This window comes from Poecilia reticulata, linkage group LG5, assembly GCF_000633615.1.
Source record: "Poecilia reticulata strain Guanapo linkage group LG5, Guppy_female_1.0+MT, whole genome shotgun sequence".
Taxonomy (NCBI): domain Eukaryota; kingdom Metazoa; phylum Chordata; class Actinopteri; order Cyprinodontiformes; family Poeciliidae; genus Poecilia; species Poecilia reticulata.
The window spans coordinates 16,282,223-16,293,581 of NC_024335.1; positions in this window are offsets into that span (position 1 = coordinate 16,282,223).

The following is an 11,359-nucleotide window of genomic DNA, read 5'->3' on the forward strand; positions in this document are numbered from 1 at the left end:
TATTCGCGGATCCACTCATTTTGTTTGAAATATTTCATACACAAGCTCTGAACTGTACAGCGTACAGTACATTGGCCTACATGGGATTTTAAGGCATTTCTTCTTACTTTGGAGGGTTTGTGAGCTCAGTGGGAAAATGTGGGCTAAGTTTTCACTCAAAACAAAGGCAAAGCAATAAATGTGTAAGTTACAAAATAAAGAATGCGGTGAATGAAGTTAGAACACGGGAAAGGAGTCCATATTGATTTCTGGCCCTGTTTCTGCCTGTGTTTTAATTCATCTTCTAAAAATCTTAAATCAGCATTTTGAACCCAGGAGAAGACAAGCTGTCAACAAGCATACGCTAAGGAGGTTGGTCTTCACTCTGAGGCCGGTCCTGACTCAGAGGCAGGTCCTCACTAGGAGGCAGGTCTTAAATCAGAGGCAGGTCCTGACCCGGAGTCCGGTCCTGACTCGGAGGCTGGTGTTCTGTGTATCTGTGCTACCCTTAAATCCGTCCTACCTTGTGGTAATGCGCATGCTACTTACATACTGCTTACTCAGCACATTTCTTGTAAATATGTCCTACCTGTTATGGTAAGTGTTATTTAATTCATTTTATACCTGGCTTTCATTAAGCTGCTCTATTATGTCATGTTTTTAGTTTAAGGTAAGGTAATTTTATTTATGTAGCACATTTTCAGCAACAAGGCAGTTCAAAGTGCTTTACATGAGTTAAAAGGAAATACAAACAAAATAACAAACCAAAGGAAAGAAAATAGAGGAAAGAAAACTAATCTAATGTTGTTCTAAAGCCGAGTTTCCCAAACATTGCAGGGGGGTCGCAGGAAGCTGTCTGGATGAAAAACAACAACAAAAAAAACATGAACGCTGTATGCGCTGGGTTTTTACCTTAGAATGGCCAGCTCTCTGTTATTCCTATGTCAATTTGATACAGTAGGCGCTTCCACACTTCCCATATCTGTGTCCTCTGTCACTTTTATCAGCAGTTAAAACTGTTAATTCGTTGTTAACATGTGGTAACCTGTTTTTCCGAGCCGCCTTTAAACGTAACATGAGCGCTAAGACGCTTGCCCTGGATTTAGACCTGTGCGGCAGTGAAGGAGACCTGCTGCTGCTGTGCAGAGCTATGCAGGTGTGTTAGAATCATGGCAGCAAAACGCAAAGAACTTTTCACAGTTTTTCCCCCAAACTAACAGACTGTTGAGTAAAGCTGTTGGATGCAGGTAAAGTTAGCTAAAAGATGACTAGCTAACTAATATCAATACAGCACCTTAAGCTTAACAAGTAGCTTGTAGGCTACTGGTGGTGTTGTCTATGTTCAGCTACGTACATTAATTTTGCCCCCAAAGAAGTCGTCCCCTGTCTGATACTGTTTTATTCTTACAAACTCCTCTGTATTTAAAATATTTTAAAAGGTAGGATATTCTAATAAAAGCATTAATTCATACATCTATAGCTTTTCATTTTAAACAACAAAACCACCTATTGTGGTTTTGTTGTGTTTTTTCAATGCTAAGCTAAGCATAACTCCTAAGCTTCCACTTCAGTCCCGTCACTCAAATAATGTTATCCAATGTATTTAACATTAACACAACCCGCTATAGTTTTCTGTTTGTAAATATGACAGTAGCAGTTTTGGATGCATAACACTGACAGACTTAGCTATCTATTCATGCTACGGTAGGAAAATCTGACGAGGTAGCACTGATAGTCAGAACATTGATCCTGACTCAGAGGCCGGTCCGGACTCGGAGGATGGTCTTGACTCAGAGGACGGTCCTGACTCGGAGACAGGTCCTTACTCGGAGGATGGTCCTGACTCGGAGGACGGTCCGAACTCGGAGGACGGTCTTGACTCGGAGGACGGTCTTGACTAGGAGGACGGTCCTTACTCGGAGACAGGTCCTGACTCGGAGGCAAGTCTTGACTCGGAGGCAGGTCCTGACTCGAAGGCAGGTCCTGACTCGGAGGCAGGTCCTGACTCGGAGGACGGTCCTGACTCGGAGGACGGTCCTGACTCGGAGGCAGGTCCTGACTCGGAGGACGGTCCTGACTCGGAGGACGTTCCTGACTCGGAGGCAGGTCCTGACTCGGAGGACGGTCCTGACTCGGAGGCATTTCCTCACTCGGAGACATGTCCTCACTCGGAGGCAGGTCTTAACTCCGAGTCAGGACCGGCCTCTGAGTACGGACCTGCCTCCTCTGAGTGACCCAAACTCAGGGGCCAAACTATGACTGGACAAAACTCAACGTTTGTTCCACTCTTAGACGGTTCTTGAGTCTGAGCTTCATCTGAATTATCTCCACAACAGAAAGTATGTTGAATGTACTTCCAAGCCTTTCTGAGATAGTCCTGTGGTGGAAGATTCATTTTCCTAGGATGTGCCAGGGTTCTTTTGAAACACTGTATAACCTTGTAAGTAACTATTGGGTTGTCACTTTTTATCATCTTAAACAGTAATTCTCTAACTAAATCATCATTGCCTGAGAGAAGTTGAAAGATATCTCCGCAGAGTTTTCTTTCCATCTTGTCAAAAAAGACAAAATCTATGTCCTTCTTCCCAGAGTTTAGGAGCAAACTTTTTCTGGACAGGTACGGTGTGCTTCATTTTGTAAGCGGCATATCTAGGTCTGTGACTGGACTTATAAATCAATCACCAAAGAATTTTTTCTACCATATTTTTTCAGTCCTCTTCGGTTCCACGTTTGAAAGCCATCTCTTTTGTGTCCCTCAAAAATCGTTCAGGGTCCATGCCTGCCTGAGTATAATCCTCACTCAGGAAGTTTTCATCTGAGTACAAGTCCTCACTAGGAAAAAAAGTCTCTGATCTTTCGTTTTGTAGATGTAAACATTTTCTTTGGAGGAACAGGATTCTCCAGTTGATGTTTGAATTTTTCCACAATAACTTTATGTCCTCCTGGGTAATCAAGAAGTCCAATTAAATGCAGTCCACAAGAAAAGTGGGAAGCATCTCTGGCGAGAATTTTTAAAATTCGTTCACTCAGCTCTTCTGACATCTCTGAAAGAACATCCACATTTAATTCTCCTGTTTCTCTCAAAAGTAAGATCAAAACCTCATGGTGTTCTTCCAAAAGTGTTTCTGACAAGATGTAGAGTTGGTCCGTCTGCAGATTCTTCAATCACTTTCCAAAGAAATTCGCTGAGAACGTTTTTTTTTCCTGTAATCCGGGGTTGTTTGACCAGGATGGACTTTGTTGGAGAACCTTTTTTTCATGTTTTTCCAAAAAAAAAAAGTGAGTTGTGAGCTTTCGTTACTCATCTTTGTTGAGCTGAGCTAAAATGTCCAAATGAATTCTGTGTTATTTGACCGGAGAATTAACTGATCAGTTGGTGATGTCATTGACTCTATGACATCACAAAGTCATTCTTAACTGGGCCTCATGACAGACATCATTTAAAGTCATGCTGATGACATCATTGTCAGCAGCATGACAGCTGTTGCTAGGGGTAATAACAGCAGCAGTGAGCATGCGCTATGAAAAACAATAGAATCTGTGGGCACTAAATACATTATTCCCACAAGTCTGAACTGGAAGTGATCTGCGCAGCTTCGCCAGAACAGGGGGGACCAGGGAACCTTTGGCCCCTCCACTTTACCGCCCTACACATTTTTATTTGTTATTTGGGTTCTATCTCCTAACAGGCATAGTAGGGCAAGTGTCAATGGGACCGCTACATCCAACCAGCTACTCAGCAAATCCACCAGTTTAACCCAGAAGGGTTTGACCAATTTGCAGTCCCATATTCAGTGCATCGGCTTATTTTGGTGGGGACAAAATGAATCGTAGCAACAACACAAAAAAAAGGATCGAAGCAATAATAATATTACTCAAGTAAAAGAAAAAGGTACAGTGCTGTGAAACTACTCTAATAAGTACTTTTTCTTTTTTTTTCAAAAAAGTTACTCAAGGGAATGTAACCAGATCTACCTAATTTTGAACATAGGCATCATCATCAGTAGCCTGCAGGCTACTTGTTAACAAGCTCAAGGTGCTGTATTGTTATCAGCTAGTAATCTTTTAGCTAACATTAACTGCATCCAACAGCATTTAAACACAGTTGGTTAGTTTGGTTGAAAAACTGTGCAAAGTTCTTTGCGTTTTGCTGGTTTGTTGCCATAAATCTAATATCATTACATTTTATTTTCAGCCTCTTAATTCTATTTACAACTTACATTGTTGACAGCCTATCTCATAATCTAAAAAGCTTGAAAACGTATTATTAGAAAAACAAATAACAGTGAAACTTACAAATGTCCAGAAAGATAAATAGGAAACACTCCATGAAAGATGCAAACAGGCTGCAGACAATCAATTACTTAAAGTCAACAGGAAAATTCAACACCAGTAAATAAACTTAACAACATGGCTGTAAATGCGATCACAGTACAGACACCACCTCCGTTTTTTTGTTAAAGATATGTGACTTTTATTATTTCTTGTTTCATTAGCAGCTTTCTATTTTGTTTGTCTTTCCACTACAGTTTTTTTTACACAACCATGTGGAAAAAAAAATTGAACACACAATTATACATTTGTAATCACCCAGGTGTTGAAAAAGTAACGGCTTGTTTTGTCAAAATGCGTTTCTCTGTCCTCACATTTAAAAATGAAATTGTGAACCGGAAGCCTTCCCTATGACTCTATCTTGAGAGTTGGGAGATAAAATTTGTAGTTGAGTATGTGAGCAGGCAGGGATGCCTTCCCCTGGAAGAATATCTCTTGTTTGTCTTGATGTAAGCATGGAAACTTTGCAGAGATATGTGTCAATATATCTGATTTCTTCTGAATGAGTCTAAGTCCACAGTAGCCCCGCACTCACCCGCAAGTAATGTTTTTATTGCTTTCCCTGACACCACATGGTAGGATTTTTTTTTTGTCCTTAACAGTGCTACCATGGGAACAATATAACCAAAGAAAATATATGGTTTTTATGAAAAAGGTTGAAGAAAACCCTGTAGCCACAGCTGAGATAAAGACCTGCATTATCATGCAGAAATCAAGTCAACCATGAGACTCGTTATTCCTCGTTATGTCATTATTTGTGTACAATGAAGCTGTTGATGCTGGCTTCAAAGTAGTAAAACAAAATAAATCAAATTTATGGAGATTTTTTTCGTAAGGACGGCTTTCGAGACGAGATGTGCAGCCTCCGTTTTTTTAATTAGCGCGATGACTTTTGGTCAAATCATGACAAGAATAAAGTGGAAATTCGTTTGCTCTTATGAGAGGATGCTTTAGTCCTGATTGAGCTGGATTGATTTCCTATCGAACATCCTGCAAACTAAATCCTCATGTTGACAGCAGTGATTGAACACTTACATATACGGTGCATTTGGTTTATGTTACAGCTTAAAGTGCACACTGATGCGCTTTTCTTTCTGTTGGGGGGGAAGAAGATGGAGCTACTCTTTCTCCTTGTGGACTTTATTTTTTATGATTAATGTTGTATGCTGTACATTTGGTAAAGCAGCTTGTTGAGTTCATGTTCAGTTCCAGTGTAGTACACGCTGTCATCATGGCCAGGAAGTGATTGAAGGCTTTTAATAAATCATGAGAAACATTCTCTTCGTGTGGCTGAGCAATAATTTAACATCTTCCATGGTCGATAGATGGATGGGCAAGTTGTTTTTCTAATCCACATAGGCTGTAAAATGTTCATTCAATCAGTTCACAATTCTTCTAATCAGAATGGGTATCGCTCATTTAAGCTGTTTAGGTTTGATCCTCAAAGGTGCGCATTAAGGGATTTTTCCATGGGCTATCACCATGGGAAAAATAAGTGTCCTTGGTAAACCAATTGGAACTCCAACTGTGAGTATGACCATAAAACAACAGAGCCGATTAGCTGAGAACACAGTGATGTTACCAAGTCATCTTCAAGGCAACTTTTAAGTTGTCCCCTTGTACTGTGAAGTTGGGAAACACTTATATACTCTACAACTGAAATATAAATGTGTCCCTATAAAACACAATTCTAATAATCGCAAAGAAAAAAATTCACAATCCTGTTCTTTTCTATCTATGTTCGTTCCAAAAGAATTACCCATTACCTGCTTCCAAATTCCACCGACTTCATCTTGTGCTGTTCCTGGTTGTTTGATTGCACATCCAATGCCAAGTGACAGACACAGACCCAGGCCAGAAAAAGCCCCGTCCGTGTGGATCAAAGAATTTGTGTGAACAATCAACCTGGAAGGATGCTGCTGTGGGTGAACAAACAAATCCGTGTGTCAGAGGAAATGTTGGTATCTGGTGTATAAACATCATATGTTGAATAATGGGACAGATCCAAAACTTCATTTGTGTTGGTACTTGTTGGATAAGTGAGACCTTGGTAGCTGTTGTGTCGTTTGTGAACGAGACACTTGTTGCTGTTTTTGATGACGCTGAAAAACTAATTATTATTATTACAGCTGAATAAATAAAGCTGCTGTAAAAACATGCAAACATTTTTAATTGGGTTACATTTTAAGCAAAAATTTAAGTAATGTAACTTAACTGAATGTTTTGTAGATTTCCTTGCATAAAAAACTACAAACTGGCTCGTGATTAACCGTTAAGCATTCCTGATATAGTAATAATTTCTTAAACCATAGTCCAACAATATAATATACACTTTTTCTCTGAAAACCATTGGTAAAATGTTTCATTGTCACTAATTGCCTCAGATATCCAAATTCTACCTTCCTTAGCATTAGCACCGTAGCTAAGCTAGCTAAAGCTGGATACAAGCTTAGAAACAGTGGAGTATTTATGTGGTCAGGGACCACAACTGCCTGCAAATTTTATTTTAATAAATTAAACACCAAATATACCTTGATATGCATTAATACAATGGAAGCCTCCTTGGCACTACACCAAAAACTAACAGGTCCTCGTTCTCTCCGCTCTTGTCTGAACAGCCAAGAAAAATGAATGGCGCTCCTGAATTGGTTGCTTTGCAAACGCCCTAAAGTATTTTAACTTCCAGAGCTGCATTTTTTTTTTAAAGATTTAAGATATGCCCTTCACAAGAAAATAAATGAATATTCAACAAATAAACTGGAATTTTGTTACACAGAAAAAAAACTCAAATAGGTGAATTATTAAATACTGAGGACACGGTTCCTTACACAAGGAAACTTTCTCAAGCACAAGTACATGACGCTTCCTGAACTTTACTAATGTAACATAATCTGAAATAATATAACTAATGTAAACATATCAGCCTTACTGTTACTCTACACCATATACCTAACATAATCATTCAGTTAAATTCTAATCAAAAGGTTTAGGGGGTATTCGCTACCCAAATTTAGCGCCCAATGTTATTAGATAGAATCTAATCCTGTTTGAACCTTAAATTTACAAACAAATTAATCCAATTTTTTAAAATTCTAAAGTTGAAAACCCCCTGAAGTCTCTTTGTCACAGTATAAAAGGGGGCAGCTAACGGGAACCAGTTCTGCCATGTATGCATTTTTGTACAATTGTTAAATTGGTTGTTAAAAGCAAAAAAAAAGGACTTGAACATAACTTTGGGCTTTAAAATACAGTGTGTGGCACTAATGGCAGTCATTTCTACCCCGCTGGGCCTAAAAATAGCCTAATTCTAGGAGCAGCCATGTTAAGGTCGACTGTCGGAAATGCTGTCATAAAATGCAAATAACATCACCGACTATCCAGCTGAGGCCCCGCCTCAGGCTGTTTGCTAAGTGTCTGCAATGACATTTAACTCAGTTTGTATGGGTGAAACGGAAGAATTTCATTTTATACACCTGTGTGCACAAGAGCTATGTCTGCAAAGTGGAGTGGAAACTAGCAGAAGGCGTGGATGTTCCAATGAGCTTAAGGATGTAGGTAGTTTGTTGCCAGCTTCTTTTGCAAGAATTAAACCCATATTTACCCCCTGGACTCTTTATATATTTTTAAAATATTACTTACTTGTATTCCTGCCTTGTGTTTACTTGTGATGCTTACTCCAAATGAGACGGTAGCTGTTTGAAAAAGCAAGCGGTCTCAAGTCCCCGCTGCAGGAATGGTTCTGAAACTTAATTTCAAATCAAGCATTATGGTAATTTTGGGCCAACATTTATGATCACTAGTAGAACAATTATCCCATTCCACAGAGAGATATGAACTTTATGGCTCAATATAATCTAATTTTCTACTTCATTATTAATCAGCTCCTTGGCAGCTGTTGCCGTAAAAGGAAATGGATTCAAAAATGAACAGCTTTGTTTGTTGTGTTCTCACAAATCCTGAGCACAGAAAAGATTTATGACACCTAAACACCTACTCTGCGGAAACAATAAAACACCGACAGGCGAAAGTGGAACTATGTGTCTTACAATATCTGTCAGCCGAATATATCAGGTAGCAAGGAAACTATTTCAAACAGACATGAACAAAACCCCCCCTTCGTCGCTGTTGTTTGGAGATGTTTCTTAATGAAGTGACCAGTCAATCGATTGACTGCTAACAAGTCACTGCCTTCTGTTAAAGACTTTGTTTTCAAGCTAATGCATCGTCACTGCTGACATGCGACAACTTTGGTCGAGAACGTTTGCATTAAGTTTTGCCTTAAAATGAGCGCGCAATTAGCTTAGACGCTAACAAATGCGGCCTTCAGGTGCATATTGTAACAGGAGGAATTTATCTGGAGAAGATTCAATGGAATCGATGCAAACGAGACAAATAACTAGGCACGCTGAACCAGGAGTGAAATGTTTCAGCTTTCAGAAACATGAGTGACATGAAACATGAAGAGAAAACCTCATTCTCTTCTGTGCAGCCTGCAGACGATCTAGCAAATTCTTAACAATGAGACCTGAAAACCTTTGGATTTTAAGTATACACTTCATGTTTCCTGCATCTCACAGGCACACAAAGACCAAGAGAGCTGCTGTTTCAAAAGGGAAAAAACAACAACAAAAAAACAGCAAATCCTCACTAGAGGAGGTGTAATGAGAGAGAGAGTTTGGCTGCAATCTCATCTGCTGGAGCTCGACGTGGCAACGCTTACTCCTGCAACAGCATAACACCGTCCTCAGAGAGCACATCCAGGAGCTGCTCTCTTTATTTTAGAGTGTTTCGTTTCCCGGGTTAGAGTCTGGAGCAGGCAGGTGTTTTAAAATCGGTTTTAGTCCTGTTCTCGGTACGCTGAAGCATCCGCCAGCCTGAAGTATAGAAATGTAACGCAGCACACACTTTCAACCGTTCTTCAGCGTGTCTGTGCGTTATATTACATTAAGCTGTACTTTCAAGTCTGCCACAAATAAGCTATACTTTTAACAAGTAGCAGACTACAAGAACTGATCAACACAAAACAATACACTACACTCATAAACAAGTTAATAGTCAGGAATTTTAATTAGGATTTTATTTTAGTTGTGTTGCTACACAGTATATTATGGTGAGCTGGGGAAAACAATGAGCTCAACAGCAGCTGGTAAGTTCCTTGTATCTCTAAGAGGCTGTCTCGTGCATCTGCCTTAACATAGTTGTGTCTTTTTGTTTGTTTAAATAAATACAGTACTGCAATGCAAGAACCTTACAAGTAGTAGCCTGTACTGTTTATTAATTGCTTCATCTTCTACTCACACTTGCACAGGGAAAAGATGTAAGACAAAGAGACAGCAAACCTGCAGGCAACAAAGCTTATAACTGCCCCACTGTGCAGTTATGTGTAATGAAATTTGAAAAAAAAAGTTTTCTAGTGCAACTTCAAACCAGCACACGCATGCACTGGTTTGAAGGCCAGAGGAAAAAGGTCATTACTCTGTTTTCCTCTGTGTTCGCCTTACAAACACAAACTGTTGCATAGCTGTGAAGTGAAAGAAAAAAAGAAAAATATACATACTTTCCAAAAACTTTTTTTTTTTTTTCAAATTTGAAAACTATGCCATGCATTTGTCTTCATCCACTCTGAGTCAGCGCTTTTACAGGACTTTTCGCTGCGTTTACAGGTGCAGATCTTGTTGGGTATGCGTCTACAGGTGCTGCACAACTACATCACAAACTGAAATATTTGTCTGCAAAATGCTTCAAGCTTAGTCAGACTGGATAAAAAAGTGTCTGTGAACCTCAAATTGTGCTCATCTTTATTTGGTTTTGCACCAAATCGTCAACAGTTTTATGATAATTGTGACATGCCTAATGGTGTCACAAATGAATTGAAAAACAAAACACCAGATCCTGCAAAAAACAAATGCAACAAAGTTCTGAAACTTCATTAGTTGAACCTTTTTTTTTGACAGAATCTTCATTCAGTGGAAGAATTGATCATTGACAAACGGACAGTCAACCCTGCATGCCTAATGTCGGCTATTTAAACCTCCAGATTCACTCCTCAGTAATGTTCTTGGTGGAGAGGAAGGATATACCCCACTTCCTAAATAAAGCTCCACCCCGAACCAGGCTGCGAAGAGGAAAAAGGTGAACATAAAATAAAGAGCTAAGGAGCTGTTAGCTGTTGAACCACAGGACAGGACCTGAACATGGTAGTCTAATAAAAAATCAGTCGTTTGTATAAAATGCGTGATATTTGGGTGATACAAATGACATTTGCAGATGGATTTTGTACCTTTTACCAAGTATTTTGATGTAGATCATTGGATAGTGGTTAAAAAATGTAGCTACATCATTTTTTTTTACGTCAAAAATGATCAGAAATGCTCCCAAAGACACCTTGGACCTGCAGGATCGGGCTTGGAACCCACTGGCACCTGCATGCAGTTCTTGTGTACGAATTCTAATTACTTTGTGAGCAGTGGCGATAAATCACAAGGGTCTTAATCAAAGCACCACAACAGAGAGAGAGAGAGTCATCAATCACTTAGAACAGCGCAACACAACATTGGATCCGTAGCTTCTCCTCGTCTTCCGGTCGCTAAGCGCCAAACACGAGCCGCATCGCCGTGACACATCGCGATTAGTCCAATCAGCACCACTTTAAAAATCCAGACAGAAAGCCATCAAAAGGCAAATGGATTGGCAAGACATGTGAGGCCGTAAAGCTGGCGAACTCCTGATTCTGCATGTCGATGATGTAAAAGACTTTCCGGTTCTCTGTTTTCTTGCAAAAAAAAAAAAAAAAGGAGCCAAAGCAGCTCTTCTTCTCCGAGGTCCCACTTCCACTGACAAGATCCCTTTCTTTTGATGGCATGCCATGATCCAGTAATGGTCACTTCAAGTCAGGACTCTTCAATCTCAGCATGCGGGTTAACAGGAATTGGCGGTGATGGATGGCGGAGAAGTGGGTCACCTCAAAGGCATGGTGGTGACATTCAGAATGTCTCAGTTTAAGATCGGGAGAATGACAGATGGTATTTAAACTGAATCTATATATATA